General features: G+C 35.1%; 1 long non-coding RNA gene across 1 annotated transcript in view; it reads right to left on the bottom strand.

Annotated features, from left to right (window-relative positions):
• Positions 1 to 13,591: 13,591 nt before the first annotated feature.
• LOC134809926 (uncharacterized) overlaps positions 13,592 to 22,298 on the bottom strand; it is a 181,776-nt gene continuing 173,069 nt past the window's right edge. Inside the window, exons 2-3 of the long non-coding RNA XR_010156733.1 lie at positions 19,302 to 19,344; positions 13,592 to 13,811 (exon numbers count right to left, since the gene is read on the bottom strand). This is a non-coding gene — a long non-coding RNA (uncharacterized LOC134809926). The remainder of the gene's footprint in view (positions 13,812 to 19,301; positions 19,345 to 22,298) is intronic.

Below are 22,298 nucleotides of genomic sequence, written 5' to 3'. Positions count from 1 at the left end.
GTGGTGCGCACCTGTGGTCCCAGCTACTCTGGAGGCTGAAGCAAGAGTATCACTTGAGCCCAGGAGTTCAAGGTTGCAGTGAGCCATGATCATGCCATAGTACTCTACCCCAAAAGAGAAGGTGACAGTTGAGTTGAAGCCTGAGTGGTGAGAGGGACCCTTCATGTGAAAATTAGGGTGCAGAGCTATCTATGCAGAGAGGAGAGAATGTGCAGGGCCACTGAGGTGGGAGCCAGGTCTTAAGAAACTGTGCTTTGGCTAAAAGAGGAGAATTGAAGAAGAATCAAATAAGATGAGATCAGTGTAGATATAATCTAGGTACAATGGGAAGTACTATAGATGGGCTATTTGTGTCCATCCTCCCTCCCCAAATTCCTAAGTTAAATTCTTACACCCAATGTGATTGTATATCAGGTGAGCTCCTTGGAGGTGATTAAATTATGAGGGCAGAGCCCTTATAAATGGGATTAGTACCCTTATAAAAGGTATCACAGAGAAATGTGGCTCTCCAGCCGTGTAAAGACACAGGTAAAAAACAAAAACAAAACAGCTGTTTATGAACAAGAAAGCAGGTCCTCACTAGACATCTAATCTTCAGGCACCTTGATCTAGGATTTGCCAGCTTCCAGAACTGTGGGAAATAAATTTCTGTAGTTTATAAGCTACCTGGTTGATGGTATTTTGTTACAACAGTCTGAATGTACTGATAGGAAGGTAGTATAACATAATGTCAGTTCTTAGTTGGAAGTGATTGAATAGTTTCAAATAATGGAGTGGCGTGTTCTTATTGAAGCTTAAAAGGTTGTTTTGGCTTCTAATAGAAAAATGGATTGTTGAGGGACGATTGTGAGAACAATGAAGTCTCCTGTCACAGTCCAATCAGGGACAGTGGTGATGTAAATGAAAGTGAGGGTTGCAATTGATGTGAAGAAAAATGAAGTGATTAATGTTATCTTTGGAGATGAGTTACCAAGCGCTGCTATTGGATTGGATGCTGGGGAAAGTGAGGGAACAAGAGTCATGAGCTGATTCTCTGGGGATGTTATCACCGAGTACTAAGATACATAACACAGCAAGAGGATTAGGCATTGCAATTTTGTGGAATCATGCATATTATTTTGGACATATTGGGTTTGAGATGTCTGTTCGTTATCCAAATATAGATATAAAATAATCAACATCATCATTATCATCGTATTGACTAACATTATTGCTCACTTACTACATGTCAGACTGTGTTCTAGATTCCTTATATAGATGGATTATTTATCCACAAACATTCATTGGGGCAGGTAGGATTAATTACCCCCATAATACAGATGAGAAAACAAGCAGAGTGTTACATAACTTGCTCAAGGTCACACCGTTAGAATATACTAGAGACAAAATGAGACAATGATTTTGGAATTATTAGAATATCCAAAGAGTAAAAAAAGTAAGAGGAGGTGTTCTAAGACTGAATCCAGGACACTAGATACATAGAGGTCAATTAAAGGAGGAGAAACCAGTAAAGGAGAGTCAGATGGAGCACCAGGGAGGTGAAGGAAACCCAAGCCTGCGTAATCACAGGATCTCAAGTTGTCAGCTGTATTGAACGCTGCTGAGATGCTGAGACAGGTGGTCACAAACTGGGACCATTGGGGTTGGCAAGATGGAATTAGTGGGAAATCTTAACAAAGAAAGTTTAAGTGCTAAGAACTAGACCCCAGTTGTAATGAGATGAGAAAAAAAAAAGGGGGATATGAGGAGCTGGGACAGTGGCTGCAGAAAACTTCTGAGGAGCTTGGTCTTTCAGAAAAGCAGAGGTGTGATGGTGCTTTTTGGCAAGGGGGAATATGAGTTTTCTAGGTCTTCTGTAAGAAATTAACATACACTTTTTTTTCTGTAAGATATCAGTGCACGCTTGTGGCTTAAAACTAGAGAAACATGTTCTCACACCCAGGGATGCCAGAAATCTTAAACTAAGGTGTCTGCTATGCCCCCTCCAAAGGCTCTAAAGCAGAATCTTTCCTTGCCTCTTTTGTCTGATGGCTCCAGACACTCCTTGGCTTTGGTTAAATAACTCCAATATCTGCTTTCATTTCCATAGGGACTTCTCTTCTATGGGTCTCTACAACAAGACAACTGTAGTTAATAATATATATTGAATACTGAAAAAATATTAAAGAGGATTTCAGATGCTCTCACAACAAAACTTAAAGGTAACTATGTGAGAATTTAATAGGGAAATAAAGATGATTATGGATTTTAGCATGCAGGGTGTGCTCGAAGCCTGAGGTGTAATAATAGCTGGAGGAACTAAAGATATCAGTTGGTTCAAGAAACACCCTTAGGGCTGGGCACAGTGGATCAGCCTGTAATCCCAGCACTTTGGGAGGCCAAGGCAGGCAGATCACTTGAGGTCAGGAGTTCAAGACCAGCCTGGTCAACATGGTGAAACCCCATCTCTATTAAAAATACAAGAAATTAGCCAGGCTTAGTGGCACACGCCTGTAATCCCAGGTACTCAGGAGGCTGAGGCAGGAAACTCACTTGAACCCAGGAGGTGGAGGTTTCAGTGAACGGAGATCACTGCACCACTGAACTCTAGCCTGGGCAATAGAGCAAGACTCTGTCAAAAAAAAAAAAGAAAAAGAAAAAGAAAAAAGAAACAACCTTAGGAGGGAATCATGAAAATTTAGATACAGAAATGGTGGTTTAAAAATTTTTGTTTAACCGCATATTGTCACTCATAAGTGGGAGTTGAACAATGAGAACACATAGACTCAGGGAAGGGAACATCACACACCAGGGCCTGTCAGCGGATGGAGGGCTAGGGGAGGGATAGCATTAGGAGAGATACCTGATGTAGATGGTTGATGGGTGCAGCAAACCACAATGGCACGTGTATACCTATGTAACAAACCTGCACGTTCTGCACATGTATCCCAGAACTTAAAATATAAAAAATTTAAAAAAAATTTTTTTTGTTTAAATCAGAAGCAAAAGCATTTAGAAAAGAATATAGTTTACTCACAAGACTCCAAGTGTTAACAGCACTGGTTTACTATATAAAAAACATACACACACACACAACACACAAACACATACATGATGACAAAGGTTAGTTACTGACCTTACAGTTAATTCTTTTCTTGGTGGGAAAATAGCAGTTTTCTCAGATGACTGTCAAACTAACATTTTAAAAATCATTGATAAAATTATTATTTGTCGTTAGGGAGTCAATAACTTACAGGAAATATTTAAAATATTTAAAATTTCACTTGTCTTATGGACTAAAGCAAGAGAGACTTTTTTTGTTGTTATTCTTTTTTTTTTTTTTTGAGGCAGTCTGTCTCTGTCACCCAGGCTGGAGTGCAGTGGTGCGGTCTCGGCTCACCGCAGCCTTCGCCTCCGCAGCTCAAGTGATTCTCCCACCTCAGCCTCCTGAGTAGCTGGTATTACAGGTGTATGCCACCCCTCCTGGCTGATTTTTGATAGAGACTGGTTTCACTGTATTTTCCAGGCTGGTCTCGAGCTCCTGGCCTCAAATGATCTACCCGCCTCAGTCTCCCAAAGTGCTAGGGTTACAGGAGTGAGCCCCCACACTCGGCCTGATGATTTTAATAGCCCAATTACCTAAAATGAAAGCATGGCACTGTTTCCATAGATGTCAAACCAAATCCTCTACAGTAAAGGCCGATACCTCTTCTGGATTTTTTTTTATTGTCATATTATTTAAAATATATTTTTTGTCAGCAGTTAAATATAAGGTTTAAAAATAACAATTGGCAGCACAATATGAGAACCATAAGGTGATCTAGGCTGAGGAAAGCCTACTGCCTTTAATGGGTTGGTTATGCCCTTGGATTGCCAGTCAATATCATTTCTCCTTGTCTTAATCACGTAGGTGTTTCCTGCTTAGCAGTAGTAGACATTTAGATTTTCAACTCATGCTCCAACATTCTCACCTTGAGTGACCTTGGATGACTAGCATAAAGAAGGAAGTCAGGAGAGAAAATCAGTTTGGATATGATCATGCCCTGCAAAATGAAGGAGAGAGGAAAGATGATGAAATTTGTTTGAGGTCTGCTTATTGAGGTCACAGTGTGTCAAGCGTGGAGAGAGAAGACAGCTAAACTTAGGAAAGAGGTTTGGGCTTGATATAGCACACCTGACTGGCATTCAAGTAATGGATAAAAAATAATGTAATGGGAATGAGTCAATTCTCTGTGAAAGTTCTACACAGAAAGAAGAGAAGGCCTCAGATTGAACCTTGGAAATTCTCATACTAGATGTTGAGCGGGTGGCTGGCTACATATTACTGAAAAAAACAAAAACAAAAACAACAGCCTGAGAATAAATCAGTCAATTTTCTAAAAAAAGAAGGAAAATGTATCACAAGTTGACTTTTTTTAATTTTGTTGACAGTATTCACAAATACTGTTTCATGGTGAATGTTGAGGAAGCACTTCTACGTATATTAAATAATTTGCTATTTTAAAAACGTGAAGCTGTTAAAGTGACTGATGGAAACATACCAATACTCTAAAAGACAGGTGGTTTATAAATGTAAAATTTTGCGGCTGCATTATTTGCGATTTTTACACATATGCACTAGTAGTTGCAATACTAATTCAGTAGAAATGCATCTTATTAAATTATTATTTTATGACAAAACAATGGCATTTTCCTGGTTTCTAAGAGAGTCCGGCATATAATTGAATTTTGCAAGGTATCATAAGCTTTCCATTAAACTACAAAACCAGACAATGATAAATCTAGATGAATTAGTCTAACCTCACTTAAAATGCATTTTTAATTTTACAGGCAATACATTAATTCATTTTGCATATTAAACAAATAAAACTTTACAAGTAAATGTAAATGTCTCTTTGATCACACCCTTAATCCTGATCATTTCCCACTTCTCTAGAGGTAATCTCTGCTATTAGTTTGCTGTATATCCTTCTGGAACTATATCATGTACATATTTATTTATATTGAGATAAATCTATATGTTCTAAAATGGAACAATATCTAAAACCCATTACGGAATGAAGAAACGAATTATACTCTGGTACGTCTATTATGATATTATAAATATAAAATAAGCATACATAGACAGAACAATACTACATATGTTCTACAAGTTCCCATTTCTACCTCCTCTTCCTCTTTCTCTTCCCTTCTCCTCTGCCAGCTCCTCTTCTTTTTCTTCTAACTACCTTTATGGTGATAGCTCTTATCTATATTTTAGGTTCACATCTTTCTTCTGCATTCCTGACCCACATTTCTAACTAATAGATATCTTAATCTACTGCTCCACAGACATCTTAAGTAAAATATAAAAGCCATATTTTTATCTTTCCACATTTACTTTCTCCTCCTTCTCCTTTCCCTCTTTTTGTTAATATGCTATAATTTACACAATCTAAGTTTTTCAGCTTCCTATTCCTCAAATCACTTACTGTCTTGGATCCCTAAATCACTTAGCCTTAATGCCTATCAAATCTACTTTTTTCTGTATATTTCTATTGCCACTTGTCTTATTTTAATTTCTTGAACTTTTCATTTGGACTATTGTAATAGCTTTGCTCTTTTCTTTCTACTTCTATTCCAGTGGTTCACCAACTTTGTTGGGCACAAGAATTACCTAGGGAGATGTTCATTCCCTTAATTCAAACCTTTTCCATCTAGGCCATAGCAGTCCTGTTAATTTAGATCAGTTGTTTTTTAATTCTTTGGGGTACTGAAATTAGAATTATAGCTGTATGTTTTTAAAAATTGCTTCCTTTGGGGTTCTCCAAAAGTTAAATGATTTGTGGGCTGAGATTTCCAGGAATGCTAACTATCTATATGCAGTTTTCTTCCTTTTTGGATGACTTATTGTCATATGTTTTATCTGATACATAAATCTTAAGATTATGACAAGAATAATTTTCTAATATTTTAGCTAATCCATGGAAATTTATGATGAGAATTATGCCACAGTCAATATTGAAAGAAAGTGATTATTGGTGTAAAAAATTCATGAAAGATAAGATTTATAGTGCTCTGTTAGAACTATGATATGTGACTATTCTGGAGCTAAGACTTTTTCTAGTAGGCATACTTAAGCTAATAAAAGATTTATTTCTTTAGAAAGACCACTTTTTTTTTAAATGGTGCTATCTTTGTTGAAAATTCCTACTTAAAACTGTTTCTTCTTCACAAATGTCTCCAAGGACTGTTTATTGATTATAAATAAGAGAATTTATCTGATTAGTGTTATTAATAGGATATTCTTCTTTGTTCTATTACCTTTCTCTAATTTTTTCCTACTCATACCTACATGATTTGATCACATTTTTTTTTTTTTTTTGCCTATACTATCTTGCAGTTTAATGATACCTGTGGATCTCTAGAAACAAACTGTCTTGGTGATGAGGGTTCTATAGGTCCACTAAAATTAAGAATTAGGAAGTCAATGTTAAATTCAATAGGAACAAACATAAGTGGTTTAAGTCCCTATAAGGGCTGCCTTGCAGTGTGTTGTGAATTGAACATATGTGGCTCCATGGGTAATTAGTAAATTGTTAAATTAAATTAGAAAATCTGCGTTATGTCTACAGGTATACCACCCTGAACACAGCTCATCTCATCTGAAAACTGTATTAATCTGGGATATCCACAGAAATAGAACCTATTTTCTCTCTCTCTCAGTCTATATATATATATATATATATATATATATATATATATATATATATACACATACACACACACATTATCTAGATAAATAAAATAAAGCCCATATAGTTATATATTTTATATTTTATATGTACATATAAAGACTATAGAGACTTTATATTATAGAAACATATATATGTTTCTCTTTATGTGTGTGTATATATGTGTGTGTATATATGTAATATATATACATATGTAGGGTAATAAAAGAGATTTATTTCTTTAAAAAGACCACTTAACTTATGCCTAGCGTTCCATTATTGGAACGCTAAGCATACAGGAGTTATTTATATCCTACTGCTCAAGGTCATTGCCAAGGTCTGATTGCAAACATTTAAAAAATTGCAACCTCAGGCATAAATGGGTTACAAATGGTGATATCCCTGTTGAGAATTCGTACTCAAAAATGTTTCTTCATATATATGAGAGAGAGAGATTTTAAGAAATTAGCTCTAGAGGCTGGGCACCATGGCTCACACCTGTAATCCCAGCACTTTGGGAGGCCAAGGAGGGCAGATCACGAGGTCAGGAGATCGAGACCATCCTGGCTAACACGGTGAAACCCCGTCTCTACTAAAATACAAAAAATTCGCTGGGGGTAGTGGAGGGCGCGTGTAGTCCCAGCTACTCGGGAGGCTGAGGCAGGAGAATGGCGTGAACCCAGGAGGCGGAGCTTGCAGTGAGCCAAGATAGCGCCACTGCACTCCCGCCTGGGCAACAGAGTGAGACTCCGTCTCAACAAAAAAAAAAAAAGAAAAGAAAAGAAAAGAAAAGAAAAGAAATTAGCTCTGGAGACTGGCGGGGCTGAGAGGCAGTTGGGATGGCAATCTAAAATCTGTATGGCAGGCTGGAAATGCAGGCAATGTTGTCATCTTGAGGAAAATTCCTTCTTCCTCAGGAAAAGCTGTCTCTTTATTGTCCTCTTCTCCCTGTCTTCCCCATTTCTCAATCTCCTTTTTACTCTTTTTCTCTTCTCTTCCCTCATTTTCTCTCTCCCTCCCTTCCTCCCCTTCTTTCTCTGCTTAGTCTTTTTCCTTCTTCCTTGATTTTTAAAATAAATTTATTCTGCGTGCGTTCATTCATTAACAAATGAATTGGGTTCCTTTACCTCACAATATAGTCCATATTCTCTAGGTTTCAAAGCCAATGACATACTTTTAAGTCATTAGAAAAAACCACTGTTGAGAGTGATGGCTTAATATTCTCTCATAGTGTGAAATTTAGATTCTTGCTCTTGTATATTCTTGTTACCAAATATTGGTCTAGAATTTCAAACATTACAAGCTTAATATTAAAATATTACAATGTGATTAACTTAGGTAAAGTTTTACTCATATATGGTCTTAAATCTACCATTTGCAGAAAATTGGGAATACAGGTGACAAAATCATATTGAACATAACTAGTGAGAGTATATTTTTCCTGATGCAAAAGAAAGTGCCTAACATTACACCTGATTTACAACCAGATATAGTAATTTGCAGTTTACAGTACATTAATCTACAAATCAAAATGTACATTTCAACAATAAAAAGAAACAATGGCTTGGTCCTCTTGGAAAATTATACTTTTTGTTGAGTAGTGTAAGATTTTTTAGCTATAAATTGTAAAATTGTGAATTTGTCTAGTTTAGAGACTAAAGTCTAAAAATTAAACATTTTCAGATTTATAATTTAGATTTATTATAAATGGATATCTTCAATAACATGAACGTCAATTGCTGAACTTAAAGAATAGAACATATATAAAAGAAAATCTTGCATCAAAATTGTAATGACATAACATGGCAAATAAAAGATGTACTGCCAAATTAAATAATATGATGTGATTGACATGTAATTATTATTATTGTTTTTTGAGACAGAGTTTCGCTTTTGTTGCCCAGGCTGGAGTGCCATGGCACAATTTTGGCTCACCACAACCCCCACCTCCTGGGTTCAAGGGATTCTCCTGCCTCAGCCTTCCAAATATCTGGGATTACAGGAATGTGCCACCACACCAGGATAATTTTGTATTTTTAGTCAAGACGTGGTTTCTCCCCGTTAGTCAGGCTGGCCTTGAACTCCCGACCTCAAGTGATCCACCCGCCTCGGTCTCCCATAGTGCTGGCATTACAGGCGTGAGTCACAGCGCCCGGCCGACATATAATTATTATAATTGAAGAAAGAACAAAAAAGGTCTGTATTACATAAACCCATTAGTAGGGACTAAAGATTGAAAGTCACCTTGGCTTATGTTTTCTGCAGTATCCCAGACTTTTACAATTGCCTTCTCTTTGGATTGAAACAGTTTCATTGTTGATAGTTACACATAAGGTAGTTTGTATTGACCAAAGAGATTTGTGAAAAAAATTTTATGGCGTTCCCAAACATTTTAATTGTGAACATTATCAGACCATCTATGAAGCAAATGATATGCAGTCTATGAGTATATATTAACTACTCTGAGGCTTTCAAAGTTACTCCAAAAATATGTGAAAATTTTACATATCAACATCTGGCCACATTTTCAAGTTGCTGCTTAATGCTCTATTGTAAAATCTTATAGCACATCAGTAAGAGGGCTTTTATCTCTTCACCAAACCTAGAACTTTACATCTGGCAAGCTTGCTATATTTTAATTCCTAGATTCAATAGTGGTAAATCAGCATCCCTTGCTTGTCAAGAACATTCAGTGATTTGGATACTGATCATTCTTATGTTAATAAATGTAGAATGGAATGCAATTCAGACATTGTTGGGCAATGTTTAACAAACTTTGTGTCTCTGAGACAACATTTATTTTACACATTAAAATTTGATATTTCTGACACAAATCAAAATTTTCAGATAGAAAAAAATTAATGTACTACTTCCACAAGTATACTTTATTGCAAATATAATACAGGAAAATAAATATTTCTCCTTGATAATTGAAGTGTAAACACAAACACGGTAAAAAATGAAACATTTCAACCCAAAGAAATCTATTCATTTATGGGCACAATACCTTCTATTGTGGAACTTATTTATAATTGATAGTAAACATTATTAGACTATATGGATTTACTCTTTCCTGGCTATGTAGACAATTACGGAAAAGAGAGTTTTAGGGAAAAGAAGGAAAAAGGCCTAACAAATTTAAACATGCACACACACACACACACACACACACACACACACACACACCCCATACCCCATACTTACTGCAATTTTAAACAAACCTTCCATGCTTAGGATGCATCTACATAGAATTAGGCTGCCAGAGTGAACAAAAAAAAACAATATAAACGTCACATATCTCTATTTAAATATGATAAGGAAGTCCATGTAAATTTTGTACTCTATTGAGGCACAAAGAAAATGACTAAAAAGTGTTTTTGAAAAATGAAACATTTTAACCTAAATAAATCTATTCATGTATGGGCACAACACCTTCTATTGTACAACTTATAAATAGATAATTGATATAAAACATTATTAGACTATATGGAATTTACTGTTTCCTGGATATGTAGAAAATTATGGAAAAGAGAGTTTTAGGGAAAAAAAAGAAAAAGACTCAACAAATTGAAACACACACACACACACCACTTACTCACTACTATTATAAATAAATCTGTGCTTGGGATGCATCTATATAGAAATGGGCTGCCAGAACAAACAAACAAAAAATGATAATACAAACAAAATGAAAACAATATAAAAACAAAATAAAAAACAAAATAATAATAATAGTGTGGACTGGATTCCACATGAGAATATGCCAGTCCAGTTTACAGGGTTATGTGTTATATACATACATAATATTGTGCATTTTTCTAATAATTATTGAATAACTATGCTAATAATTATTGAATAATTATATTCTAATAATTATTATTTTAAATAATTATTTTCTATAATAATAGAAATCAAATAGCAGTGTGTATTAGTTTCCTATTGTCGCTGTAACAAACCACCACAAATTTAGTGGCTTAAATTACACAAATTTATAATCTTACAGTTGCAGAGGGCAGAAGTCTGAAATAGGTCTTACTGACTGAGATCAATGAGCGGGCAAAGCATGTTTCTTCTAGAGGCTGCAGGGGAGACTCTACTTCCTTGCCTTTTCCAGATTCTAGAGGTTGCTTGCATTTCTTAGCTTAAGACTTCTTCCTCTATTTTCAAAGACCACCATCTCAACCTCTGCTTTCATAAGCATCTGTCTCTGACTATGACTTTGTTGCCTCCTTTTTATACCTTCCTTATGATTACATTTGGATCACCTAGATAATTCCATCTCAAAAGTCTTAATCACATCTGCAAAGTCTGTTTTACCATGTAAGGGACTATACTCACAGGCACTAGAGAAAAGCACAGGAACATTTTTAGTGGGGACAGGAGAGCATTCTCTACCATGCAGAAAAGCACTTACTAATTCATGTATAGGTTTATTTGCTAATATCAGTTCTTCTAAAAAAGCTAATCCCCTATTCTTATGTTCTTTATTGTGTTTTACTTTTTAGTGGGTCTGGATACATTCAGTGTACCTTTTGGAGCTACAAAATCAGCTTTCTTGATCTAGGAAAGATTTCGGTTATTTTTCTTGCCCCTACCGTCTGTTCTGTCTATTACTTTTCTATCCTTGAGTTCTTACCACTTTTTAAATTTGATTGTGTCCATTTTTCATCTGTATTTCATACAATATATGTTCTCAAAGAATTCTTTAGCTGTGGGCTGGGTATTTTCCATGTGCCCCCCTCAGGTCTACATGGAACCATTGTTACTTTATCTCTCTCCATCCTCACTTTACCTGGGGAGGCTGAAGAGTATGAAACATATCCACGGGCTTCTCACTCTCTGGCTTCAGGAGATCTGAGGTAGGGAGCAGAATGAGAGCAGGGTGCATATGACCCAGCTCCCTCTCTCAATGTGCCCCAGGCCTCAGTGTGCAATTTCTTCCCTTCAGATTCAAATGCTCAGTCCTTTCACTTGTCCCTTCAGGTTTAGCAGGAGTATGGCTGCTTCTGCTTCCCGGGTTGATGCTCTATCTCTTGGGCTTCCCCTATCTTCACACATTTGTAAATAGCCCTTTAGAAAATACACTCTCCTTGAATTATTCCAAGTGCCATTTTGCTTTCCATGAGGATCATTTCCCATTTTCTAATTTGTTAATCTTAATTTCTTGCAGTATCTAATTTGTTGTTGACTGACTCCACTGCAGATTTTATTCATCAACCTTTTTTAATCTTCGTATAGTCTTAGTATTTCCTAAGTCTTAGATTGTTTCCATATTACATAATACTTTCAGACATCATTGGTTTCTTAATTTGAGAAAAAATTAAATTATTTTCAAAAAAATTTTTTATCCTTAGGCATTACTCTAATGTCCCAACAGAAAATTATCCTTTAAAAATAATGTATCCTTTTACCTATCTGATGATTTTTCTATTTTCTTGTGCTCACAGTGAGAGTATATGCTTTCCTCGTATTGAATGCTGAAACAGAGTCTGACCAACAGTCCAAATCCCTCAGGCCAAGATGAAGTTTTATTGAAAAAGTTTAAATTTAGCATAAGTTATCTTGACTATTTAATGGTTTCTTGGGGGATTTCTTATGATGAAGACGGAGACAGCCACATTTGTAGTTAACAACTTCTCTTTGCCAAAGGGGATAATTTAAAATGTTTCCTGTGAGAGCCAAAGACAGTCACAAAAAAGTGTCCCCACTTTTCACACTTTTTACCTGGAAATGGCCTTTATTACATCAATGGATTGAAAGTCACTCTTCCTGCTGCATTTTCTCCACTTGGTGCAGACTCTGTCACAGGAACACTTTCCAGAGTGGCTGCCAGAATGTGAGGCTCCCTTCAAATGTTTCAAGGGCCATGCCAGCCTCCAGCATTTACTTCTTGGCCTTAGCATTCTTCTGAACTCAATCGGAGAGTATTTGTTAATTTCAACATTTCTGTTTGTTTATTTATTATTAATTCCCAGTGTCATTGCATTATATTTGTGATATATAGTATAAGTAATTTGTTTTGAAATTTACTTGAGTGTTATTTTTAATGCCGAATAAACAGATGTTTTGTATGATGTAATCAGAACATTTACATTTTATCTCCCTTTTGAGAAATCTTTTTCCAGTTGTTCTTTTTTTTTTCCCTTGGATAAAATATAGAGTAAGTTCCATAAATTTTCTGGTACCAAAATTTTCCATGATATTGGTCCTCCCCAAAATATCTGTTCAAGAATTAAAGTGTTGGCCGGGTGCAGTGGCTCACGCCTGTAATCCCAGCATTTTGGGAGGCCGAGGCAGGAGGATCACCTGAGATTAGGAGTTCGAGACCAGCCTGGCCAACATGGTGAAACCCCGTTTTTACTAAAAATACAAAAATTAGCTGGGTGTGGTAGCATGCACCTGTAATCCCAGCTATTTGGGAGGCTGAGGCAGGAGAATTGCTTGAACCCAGGAGATGAAGGTTGCAGTGAGCCAAGATCACAGCCACTGTACTCCAGCCTGGCGACAGAGTGAGATTCTGTCTCAAAAAAATAATAATAACAAAATAAAATAAAGTGTCAAGACTCATACTGGTCAAAACTTCCAAATTCATGTTAAGATAAATATTCTTTCCAACTATCTATGGAGATATCAAAATATATACATAAGACTATCATTGCCTTTAACTTGTCCTGAAGCAAAATTGCCCTTGGTACAGTTTATATAATATGTAGAATATGTTAATTCAGGGTTACATGACTTTAACCTCACCATCAACAACAATTATTTGAGCACCTCTAAATATATTTCCCCAAATGCATTATATAATATTCAAATTCTTGAAATTATTTTCTTTTGCTTATTTGGAAGTGAAACTTCTTGAACAAGTCAGACAATTCAAGTTGTTTTTAAAATCAATATTTATGCTGACATTCTCTTATATTTATTAGGAAAATTCCATTAACACATTCTTTTGTACGATCAAGGACAATTTATTATTTTCCTGGTGAGTCCTGGTCTTCCTTCTTACAACTTGTCACAGTTCGTCCCTCTCTCAAGTTCCTGCTTAACTTTTCTTCTGTGATTTAACTTCTCATGTCTGCGTTCAGTTCTTCCATTTTCTCCATGATTTTACTCTGTCTTGGAAGAGATTTTAAAATATAGAAAAGAAGAAAGGAGATAAAAGCGTTTAATTTACTAATTTACACACACACACAATTTTATTTTATTTTAAAATCTCTCCCCTGCCTTTTTTTTTTTTTTTTTTTTTTTGAGACAGAGTCTCACTCTGTTGCCCTGGCCGGAGTGCAGTGACGCAATCTCATCTCCCTGCAACCTCCACTTCCCAGGTTTCAGCGATTCTCCTGCCTCAGTCTCCTCAGTAACTGGGATTACAGGAGTGTGCCACCACACCCATCTAATTTTTGTATTTTTAGTAGAGATGGGATTTCACCACGTTGGCCATTGACTGAAAAAAAGACATGATTTGAACTAACGTACATTTACAGTAGCCAAGGTTACTGACCTCAGGTGATTCACCCACCTTGGCCTCCCAAAGTGCTGGGAGTACAGGTATGAGCCACCGCACCCAGTCAAAATTTCACCTTTTTTTCTAATACTGTCTATGAATCCTATCTTTTGAGGTTCATTGCTTTTTTTTTTTTTTTTTTTTTACAAAAACGACCTGGAAAAAGTCTAGACATAAACATTTCTATAAAGAGGAAGATTTAGGGACCTCACATAAAACTTATACAGCTACAGGAAGCTTCTCCCAGCTACAGAATCACTTTTTGCTTTATAGAGTGTGATTCTATTTACTTTATTCAAGACTTCAAGATTTATTTTTAATTTGATTCGCCTATTGAGAGCAATGCAATATTTAACCAGCCTCTGATTTCCTGATCTTTTTCCTCCCATGCTTCTGAAGCTTCCCAGATGTATGCACAGCAGGCTCTGACATCCTGTTACAGACGTTAATATATTTCACCCTTGCAAGTTGTCCTTTATGACTGCTCCTCCATTCAGGTATTAAAGAGTTCCCTACTATGCTGTAACCTTGGCTACTGTAAATTTACGTTAGTTCAAATCATGTCTTTTTTTTTTTAGACAAAGCGTATGCACCTTGTCTTCAGCTTTCAAGGAGGCTGTCATATAACACCAGAGAAAGCTGGCAACTTTATGTGAAACACATGGTGAGCCCCCAACACTGGCCAATTAATGACCAGAATGCGAAGCAATTTAAACAAGGAGGGAAATAAGCTCTAGTGTCTAAAGGAAAATAAAACAGTGAGAATAAAATTATAATAATTAAAATCCAAAAGGTAGTTTCTCAAAGCTTCAACAACAACAAAAAATGATAGTAATGTCACTTCTCATGAAAGTAAAAGCCTCTGAAAGCTCTCATCTAGAATTTGAAAGTGGACTGTGGACCACAGGGGAAAAGATGTTGCAACTGAGAGCATCTATAAGGTATCAAAATGTTGACCTTTCCTTCTTTCCTTGCAGAGCAATGAATTAGGAGAGATTATTTGTGCAAAGGTAAATTTGAGAGCAGATTTGAAGATAATGTCTTAGAATCATAATCTGTTGTAACTGAAAGAATATAGAGGTAATTCAATAAAATCTAAAAGAGAAATTTTACAAAAGAGATAACTTATATATTCATTATGAATTTATATTAAAAGTATGTTCATCATAGACTATGTCTTACTCCTATTTTTGTCCCTTAATCTTTAATATTTGCTCCTCATACAAATGTAGGGAATACATTCTTTCTGTTCTACAGCATTTTTAACTATGCCTATAGAGACAAGGCTCTGAAGAGAAAAGGAATTCTTTTTTCAAAAAGTATGCCACCTTGTTTAACTTTTTAAGGTAAAATTCTTCCAAATTGAGGAAAATTTTAAAACTTAGAAAAATATCCGATTATCCATTTACTAAAGCTATAGATCTGGTTTTTCAGACTATTCTATAATAAAATAATTTAAAACCTTTTACTTTTTTCCGGCTCAGAAACATTATACCTATAAATTTGGAAAAGACAATATACGTATGAAGCAGAGTTAAAAATCATCACTCATTCAACAATTTGGTCACTTACCCTTCTTAGAATCATTTTCTATATACAGATTTGTAACATACCCTGTGATTTCAGCAATATTTTAAGGAATTTTTATCCTCTTAAATGTCCAGTTTATTTTGATAACTGTATAACATTTTATCATATAGATATATATCCTAGTATGTGTGTATATGTATGCATCTATATTACAGCCACCATCATTTAATTTCAGGAATTAGTTATAAGTAATATACTTAGTTTTAAACATTTTTACCTAAAGGCCTTTCCCTAAATTAGAAAATGTATTTAGGATAGATGCCTATAAGTGTCCAATACATACTAACGTTTTTAAAGGTCACTTTTCCCCCAATAATTATTGCCAGTTTTTGCTCTTCCACTTGTATATAAAACTACCTGCCTCACTTCAAATCTGCCAGCAGTGAATTTTTTTAGGTGATCTTATCAGGCAAGATCAGGCCAGACAGTCATTGATTAATTCATAAAACCAATTAAAGTGGAAATCATTAAAAATATACCTACGTGTTTTATAATTTTTGTAATTCCAAATGTGCATCTGTGAATTAATTTGCCTCCCTTTTGATTTAGAACCAAGCGTTTTTCTTTAATTTGCCAATTTGCTATTATTTTCTTGCATATACCACACTCACCTTGCGTCACTCTAATTTTCTGTTTCTATTTTTTAAGTGACGCAAGAACCAAGGACGCTTGTAAAGCAATCAGACGCCTGTAATCCCAGCACTTTGAGAGGCCAAGGCAGGCAGATCACAAGGTCAGGAGATCGAGACCATCCTGGCTAACACGGTAAAACCCTGTGTCCACTAAAAATACAAAAAAAATTTATCCGGGCGTCGTGGCACGCGCCACGGGAGGCGGAGGCAGGAGAATCGCTTGAACCCTGCAGGCGCACATTTCAGTAAGTCAAGATCGTACCACTGCACTCCAGCCTGGGCAACAGAGCAAGACTTTGTCTCAAAAAAAAAAAAGTAATCAGAGTGTAGAATTCTTCAGAACTTTAAAGAAAATTTTTACTTTCTCTTCTTATGTTGTCTTATCCAGATTTAATTTCACATAACTATTTTTGGGAGTTCCTCTTACACTTTTCAAAGCATATAACTTATTTTTTATGAAAACAGCAACTTTCTTCTTTCAATTTGAGTTTATTGATTTGGGTATTATTTAGTTAAAATGCATCAGTTTGACGTCAAACTGAAAATATCACTTTTTAAGGAAAAAATAAGTGAAAAGACTGACGGAGCATGGACTGCAAGGTGCTAGAAACAATTCAATATTTTTCATACATATTATTTCATTTTTATGTTCCCAATATATTTTTGAAGGGCATGTTCCCATTTTACAGACATTTAATCTTAAATTCTAAGAGTTTAGATAACTTTGCCAAAATAATAATCTAGAAAGTATCTGAATTGAGATTAAAATGTAGATGTGATTTATCCCAAAGTATAGAAAATGTATCTATGCGTCTAAATTGCACGGTTATGTCAACATATTTAAATACTTATCAATGGATTCCAACTAACTTTATAAACTTTTCTCTAGTGATACAACAAATAGCATTTTGAATCAGGTAATCTTTTGAATAAAGAAAGAGTATGAATAGTTTTTTCTTGTTCAAGGAAATGCATTTTATCATTTTTTGGAAATAATTTCAAACTTACAAAATGTTGCAAAAATAAAACCGCACTAAGAGCACCTGTATACTCTTTAAAGTGATTCACCTGTTGTTTACATTTTACCTCCATTGCCTTATCATTTGCATTTTCTCTATCTCTATCAATAGATATATATGATACAAACTTTTCCAAACTACTTAAAGGTAACTAATATTGATTATGGCCTTTACCACCAATTACTTTTGTGTGTATGAGAATAGGAATATTCTCTTACATAACCACAATAATCAATGTTACAAATTTATATTGATATATTAATACCTTTAGCTAATCTGTTTATATTCCAGTTTTGTTGGTTGATGTAATAATGTCATGTTCATTGGTTTCCTTCTTCCAGTATGAGATCCAGTCCAGGATCAGTAGAGTTAGATATTATATTTATTGTTATTTCTCCTTAGCTCCCTTTCATCTGGAACATTTACATAACCTTTCTTTATCTTTTATGACATTGACATTTTAAAGAATACCATCTCCCCAGCCTTTTGTTTTTGAATAAAATATTCATCATTCCATGTTTTCCAATGCCTTCTCATGCTTATATTGTGATTATTCATTCAGGATGGCATCTGCAAAGTGTTGTATAGGTGCTGTCGATTATCTGATCAAGGTGTTGCCTGTTTTTTCCACTGTATAATTACTAATTACTGTTGCTTTTCTTCCCTGCCTCAACTGCAACTAGAAGCAGTCTCTGAGCTACAGTATAAGTCGGTGAAAATGTTATTAAAATTTTCATCTAGATTTATTATCCATTGATAATGGTCCTCTGATCCAATCATATTATAATGATTGTGAAGTGATGATTAACCAGTCTTCCTCTCTTCCACATTTACCATTCATCCCTTAGCATTCTGCTGTTGGCAAAAGATGTCCCTCTTATCTATCTATCTATCATCTATCTATCTATCTATCTATCTATCTATCTATCTATCTATCAATCATCTATCCATTTATTCATTCATTTTTTATAGTCATGGATATGTAAGTACCTATATCTTCAGTGATTTAAAATGTATCATTGTTCTTAATGATTTTGGTGTTCATATCATCCCAGATTTGATTAATAGTAGCAAATTAAATGTTCACTTTGTGTTCTTGTGATATGTGTATTTTAAATCACTTCATATTTTGTGGAGAAATAGAATACACTAGGCTCATCTTATGCATGCCCTGCCCCAGCCCCAGCAAAAAACCCTGGATCATATTAGTGAAAAATGGTATCAAAGACCAAGCTCTGGGCACAAGGTGTGCTCATTGACACTGGGCTGTGTTCACTTCTTAACAGCAGCCAGAACTAGGAACTGTATTCATGAATACATATATATTTGCAAATATAAAACACTTATAAATATATAAAACCACGCATATATACCTATGTACACAAACACACATACTTGAGAAATCTCACACATACAAATTGTAATAGTAATGATTTCGTATCAATAGCTCCAATTCTAATCCATTCCCACAGTGTTTTCTTTCTTGCTCTCACTCATTCCATATTTGTGTGTCCCTTTAAGAAATACTTTTGTTAATGAACTGTTTTGGTGATCTTTTGAAAAATTTAAAAGCTATATCACCTTTTTATTAGTGATTATATAAGGGCATATAGTACATGCATACATATATGCATGTAAGTTGTATGTATTGTAAGCAGATGTAAAGCTAATGTAGGAGAGGAAAAGAAAAAAAATAAAACCATACTGCGGTAAGATGATATCTTTATCAGCATCAGTGAAGAAATATCTTTTAATGATATTAGCTAAGGTGCCTGAGTAGCTCCAAAAATACCATAATGCCTGCCTGCCCATGACTGGCCATCAGGTGAAATGTAGTCTTGTGACACCTTGGTCCACTTACCAGTATCCTCATCTTCCTCTTCATAAAGTAGTTCTTGGCCCCTCTGGTTGACAGTTGATGGTTTTGAGACAAAAAACAAAACGAATTATTTTTGTGGGATAAGAAGACGGATTTTAATGCTTTCTGTAAAAGGTTGAGAGGGTAGTTGGGACAAGGCACTGCTGCAATGGTGGAGAAAAATAAGTAACAACATAGAACTATAGTAGATCTTGTCTGAAAAAAAAATCCCAGATCTTGACTGATTTTAATAAATGGGAAATATTTGACATAAAAAAGTCATTTAAATTTGTTGTGATACACTTATGTTGGTTTAATTTATAGTATAGTAACTTAAGCAATTAAAATGTTATAGCCTGGATTGTATATACATTTATATTCTTCATGCATCATTTATAGCAATTATATCCTAGTTTTCTGGAGTAGTTGGGGGTCAGTAAGTGTAAAATAATTTAATTTTTTAGTCTCCCTTGGGTCCAGGTGGCACACTCTTAAGTTTACCCACCAAAGAAAAATCCTTAAGTAAAGCCTTTAAAAGAAAGTACAATAGGATCAGAAACCTGCTGACTAGAGCACAATGCTATAAAAAGGCACAAAACCCTTTTCCATTACTATTAAACAAAAAGGATACAAAATTCTCCAGCAAAAATCATTGAAAACAACTAAAGGTATTTGTATGTTAATGATAATATGAGACAGAAAGGAGCATCACCTTATTTTGTGTGTCTGTGTTTAAGAAGATAAATAGATGTTGTCTTAGTTCATTTTATGTTGCTTATTTACAGAATACCTGATAGTAGGTAATTTTTAAAGAAAATAAATTCATTTCTTATAGTTATGGAGGGTGAGAAGTTCCAGGTTGAGGGTCACGTCTGGTGAGAGCCTTCTTCCTTGTGGGGGACTGTCTGCAGCGTCCTTAGTCAGCTCAGGCCATCACATAGCAAGGAGGCTGAGAGTGCTAGCTTAGGCTTCTCTTCCTCTACTTATTAACCAGTTCCACTCTCATGATAACACATTAATCCATTAACCCATTAATCCATTAATCCATGAATGGATGAATCCATTCATGAAGGCCCTGCCTCTTAAAGTCCTATCTCTCAATACTGCCACATTGGGGATAAAATTTCTACGTAAGCTTTGGAGAGGACAACTATTCAAACCATAGCAGACATACATGTTACATACATGATACAGAAGGGGACTATGGCCTTCCATAAAAAATGATTTCTGAACAAAGTTAAGCTAGTACATGGGAATGATAGGACAATATTCAGTCAAATCTACTTTATAATCTTGACTTACTCATAAGGAATGAGAATATGCCAACTCACTACACCTCATTTCCCTTTCTTTTTCATGTTTTTCAAATCCCATTTTTTCTGAGGCCAATCCTAGAGAAAACTGTGCTTTATGATAACCTAGTATGATATAAAGATTCCAAAATCAGTTGATTAAAATTAATTATTTTAGAATAAGAATGAGACAATATGTCAGTTTTTCTTAGTTACTTATTGAAAGCCTTTATATACCATTGTGAATACTGTGCCAAGTAAAAAAGACATGGTTCCCACCACCAAAGACTAGTGAAGAAAGTTATCAAGTCAATAGATACTTAAAATACAGGGTACTCAGTGTTACAATATTGACTTATATGTTCCTAATGGAAGACACTGGATTGGCAACCAAGCCAGACTTGGGGTATCAAGAAAGCCATCTTAGATGATGTGAGGTCTAACCAGGAGTCGAGGGAGGTGGAGCCACAGGGCTGTGGAGATGTCATAAGCAGGAACCTAAAGGAAGGGAGGCAAAAGGTGATGGCAGCCAACACCGAAATAGTGTGGCTTCCTCTAAGACAGAAGTAAGCATCATTCTTTCGTTTCAACAGGAACCAAGACAACAGAGGAGCCATGTAGGAGCTCTAGGGCATTCTTACTTGGTGAGATGTTTTTTCACCTTCCATATACATTGAAAAATGTGAATTGAACTGATACTGGCTCAATCTAGATTTTAAATTTCGTTATATGTGGGAACAAACATTTTTCTCCATCCTCAAAATTCTTCAAGTGTTGGTTGTTTCATATTCACAAGACGACTTATAATAATGCCCCAGTTATATGACTTCTAATGAAATTTAATTCATCAAAACATTATCAGCAATTGAATTTGATGCACATAGATGTCACTTGTTATATCAACATTTCTATTTTTCCTAATCTGAGATAATAGTTCACCAAAATCAAGGTTCCTAACTTGCAATACGTGACATGTGATGACTGTTGAGGATTTCATAGTCCTTAGATTTTGTGTTCTAAGTTTCCTTAATGAGATCCCAAATGACTTCTATTAGTTGATCACTCTTCAAGATTGAATAAATTTTCTTGGGTTAAAATAAATTTTCTTGGGTTCTCCTTCATGCTTAATGAATGAAAATTTCTAAAATCTGAGAACATTTCTCTTCTGCTTTTGGATACTTGATTCAAATTAACATTTGATTAAGGCCCTGATAAAATCTCTACATGATTTAGTGATTAGCCTGGATAATGTGTTTGTTGTCTCTCTCCCCCACTGATATGTAAGTTTAGGCAAGTTCTTTGTGTGGTTTGTTCACTGTAATCCAAGTAAATATAATAATGCCTGGCATATGTTAGACACTCAAGATATGCTTGTTGAATGTATTTAAATGAATATTTCCCTATAATTCATTGTCTTCTACCTTGTTTTGGTTTGATGTTTAGTAGGATTCTGTAAACATTTATCAGAGCCTGTTCCTATTGAGAATGTGAGCAGGTTTGTCTGTGATTTCGTCTAACTAGAAGAAAGCAGGAAAATAAAAATGAAGAGAAAAATCCTGTACTAAATACTTTATGTGCTGCAAAAAGTAAACACTTAATTGACAGTGGCTTACACTGTTTCAAGGACATAGATTTTGCATAAATCCTCTGATTTAGACAATAATAAGCAATAATAAGAATGCTTACATTTGCTCAGAAGTTAAGAAAT

This window comes from Pan troglodytes, chromosome 3, assembly GCF_028858775.2.
Source record: "Pan troglodytes isolate AG18354 chromosome 3, NHGRI_mPanTro3-v2.0_pri, whole genome shotgun sequence".
NCBI lineage: Eukaryota > Metazoa > Chordata > Mammalia > Primates > Hominidae > Pan > Pan troglodytes.
Note: the sequence above shows the minus strand (reverse complement) of the source record. Positions and strands in the feature narration are given on the sequence as shown.